Raw genomic sequence first — 3,718 nt, forward strand, 5'->3', positions numbered from 1 at the left:
CCTAGATCCATCCATTCCCTCTAGCTATCTCCCCATATTTCTCCTCCCTTTTGGGGTGGCCAAACTCTTGAGAAGGCTACTTACAACAGGTGTCTCTACTTCCTTCTACTTCTTAGCACTGCACTATAGTTTTTCATCCCTTCATTCAACCAAAACTGCTCTCTCTTAAGTTAAATGATTTCTTAATTGCCAAATCTAATGACCTTTTCTAAGTCCTCACCTCTCCATAGTCTTTGACACAGCTGATCTCTCTTTTCTTCTTCAATATTCTCTGCTCTCTGGATTTTCCTGACATTGCTCTCTCCTGGTTCTCCTTCAGTCTCATTGGTCCTCAATCTACTTTGCTGGGTCTTCATCTAGGTTCTGTGCATTCACTGTGGGTATCCCCCAAGGGTCTGTCCTAAGATCTCTTCTCTCCCTATACCATTTCTCTTGGTGATCTCATCAGCTCCCCAGGATTTAATTATCACTTCTATGTTGATGATTTTCAGATTTACTTATCCAGTCCTAATCTCTTTTCTAACTTCTAGCCTTGCATTTCCAACTGCCTAGTGGATATTTTATACTAAATAGGTCTAAAATGGAACTCATCTTTCTTACCAAAACCTCCTCTCTTCCAAACTTACAAAAAACTGATGATGTCTTGCCCTATTCAGCAAATTCCAATGGCTCCCTATCACTTCTAGGATCAAATGTAAAATCTTCATTTTACAGATGAAGAAACCAAAGCTCAGAGCAGGTTGAGTGGCTTATTCTCTTCTGCTGTATCATGCTGCTCCCAAAGGGCCACAAGTTCCTTGGATTGTAGCTCTTACGATCCTTGAAAACACTGAATCAGATGATCTCCACTGCCCATTACCAGCTTTATAGATTTTAAAGTGACAGTAGAGCCTTTGGGGTCTACCATCCCTAGGGCTTTTGAACTGTCTCCTCTCTCCTTCCCCCCATATCACTATGGCTTTCATAATGAAAACACCATACTCCAGGTACATTCATCTTTCAAAGGAAAATGTTTTGGATTTATTTTTGTATGTAGTTCCTGGGAGGAAAATAGGACAAATACACAGAAATTAGAGATAAACAATCGGATGGCGCTTGAATCTATCCATCAGTATGCTCTGGCCATATTCTTGTCATCTCTCCTGCTCTAGGTCATTGGACTTCCAGAAACCATGCATTGGAGAACTTGAGCTGCCCTGATTAGTCAGAGAGAACAAATTTCCAAAGACCCACTGAACTTGACCTCCCTGCCCTTCCACCTCTAACTCTGGGAACCATCTTTATCAAATTAAGATTATCATGGCTTTGGGAAATTGCAAGCTGATAACAATTTCCCTTTGACTTCACTCACCATACTTGAGACTTCCCAGATCAAAGCCTTTCTCTGGTCACATAACTTCCCCAATCAGAATGTAATCTCCTTAAGGGTAGTTTTGGTTGGTTGGTTGTTGTCCTTCATGCTCCAAAAAGTACCAAAATGACATCACTATGTCGGGGTCAAGGTACAGTGTGTCCAACTATGACTCCAGACAAGCTTGGAAGGCTCTGCCACATATCAGGCACAAACATGTGCCATATGAACATTTGGTGTGGAGATATCTCTACATCTGCACCTCTCACATTTTTTTGAGCTACTACGCTTCTGCTTTGCTCAGAGAGCACAGTGCCTTCTTTGATGCAGGCACACCACGCTATACACGATCCTAGTCAGTGTCTCCTATGTCTCACAATAGATTTCAAAGTTCCTCAAAGAGTGTCCTTATATCACTTCTTCTGACCTCTGTGTGAGCATTTGCCTTGTGTGAGTTCTCCTTAAGGGTAGGGACTATGTCATTCATAGGAGTGCTTGGAATATGTTGTTATTCACTTGTTTTGTCATATCCAGCTTTACATGACCCTATGGACTTATCAAAGATACACTCTAATATCTCCAGTCTCCAAATGGGATCACAGGGAATTGAACACAACTGAATCAACTCAACAACAACTGAAGCAAATCAGGACTAAGTGACTTGCCCAGAGTCACACTTGTCTAAGGCAGGATTTGAACTCATCTTCCTGACTCCAAGCCTGGTGCTGTACCCACTGCACCATGTAAGTGCTTAATAAATGCTTTTCATTCATCTCTTCATAGCCCAAGGTGCTGCAAGAAAGTCAATGGCCCAGGTCATCTGACTAAGTGTGACCCTTAGAGGGGCATCTTTGGAACACCATCTGGGCTAGAGAAGGATTTTCCTGGTTTTATTTTGCTAAAGCTATTTACAAAATGCCCAGGCTTCTGAGCTGCAGATCCACATTCTGCCCTGTACTATCTCTCAACTGCAGGTTGCTGGAATGGTGAAACTCAAACTGTGCAGTGGTGAGCCTGCAATGTTATCAAACTGTGGCCATGACCCCGATAAGAACACTGCTTCAGAGGTTAATGAAGTCATGGGAACATCCAGACTCAAATCCCAGACTTCTCATGTTTATGACTTTTAGTCAATACTGATGGCGAGGCCCATTTATCTCTGTAGGTTTGCATGACTCTTAGCCATGGGACTCTGACTATGCTGATAAATGCTTACTTATTTTGCAATAAGCGAGAGAGACACTTATTAAGGATCCTTGCCCCCAAAGACTTAGAGCCCCTGAAAATGGAGCGTAGATATTAAAAGGGATGGAGGAGTGATAATGGAAGTGGATAGAACTGGATTTTACAAAGCAGGCTGCAAATATGAATTAAAAAGAAAAAAACTTTGAAATCACTCCCTAGCTAAAATATCTTAGAAGAGCCATGGGAGTATAGACTTGTGGTTTTGGTTTTTTGGTGGGGTGGGGGTAGGGAGTGTGGGGAGGATGGAGGAAGAGGCTCAAAGATCTGGAATGGCTTGTGTTAAGAATCTCTCCCTTTCTCCCCCCAAATGCTTTCTTAAATCAAACTTGGTACCCATTCTGAAGGTCTCATCAACTAATGAAAATAGTTGGATATCGCAAGCTGTCAGATAATTCAGCCATCACCTGTGGGTCGGTAGGGTTTGCTGTAGTATCTACAGCGCCTACGTTCTGATAAGAGCTTTAATGTTGTTGGAGCTAATTTTGCTTTGTTTTGTTTTATGTAGGGTAGTGGGAAGGGTTTGTCACATGGAGATGATAGGGTTTAGACACGGGCCTCAAGAAGAATACATGCATATATCAAACACACCTGTGAGTTAAGAAAAAAATCTGCTTATCAGCATTAGGTATTTTAATTATTAGTTTATAGGGATAAAGACTTTTAACTAAACATAGGGAACGCAACTAGAAAAATTACATTTACTGAATAACTTTATGAAGAAGGATTCTGCAACATGAAGGTATTTCTGAGAATGGCCAGATGAGTGGATGGCCACAGAAGCAATGCTTTGTGCCAACTCCACTCCCCACCTCCACACACAGAGAATTTCTGTAAAAGAAACAATCCCTTACAATAAATGTTTTCCCTGGTCTTTGTGAAAGTAGGAGTCTTAAGTAATTTCACATCTCTCAGCCTCATTTACCTCATCTGTAAAACAGAGAGTTCGGCTTTTTAGATTTTGTTTTTGTTTTTAGCCAAGAAACCCATTTATCCAAATTAAAAGCAAAATAGAAGTCACAGAAAGTACACATAGGAGAATATATAGCAGAAAATACAGAGTAAAGGAATTCTCCCATTGGGAACAAGGTAACTCATCGAAAGAGAGAGAGAAAGAGAGAGAGA

The sequence above is a fragment of the Trichosurus vulpecula genome, chromosome 5 (genome assembly GCF_011100635.1).
Source record: "Trichosurus vulpecula isolate mTriVul1 chromosome 5, mTriVul1.pri, whole genome shotgun sequence".
Lineage (NCBI taxonomy): Eukaryota > Metazoa > Chordata > Mammalia > Diprotodontia > Phalangeridae > Trichosurus > Trichosurus vulpecula.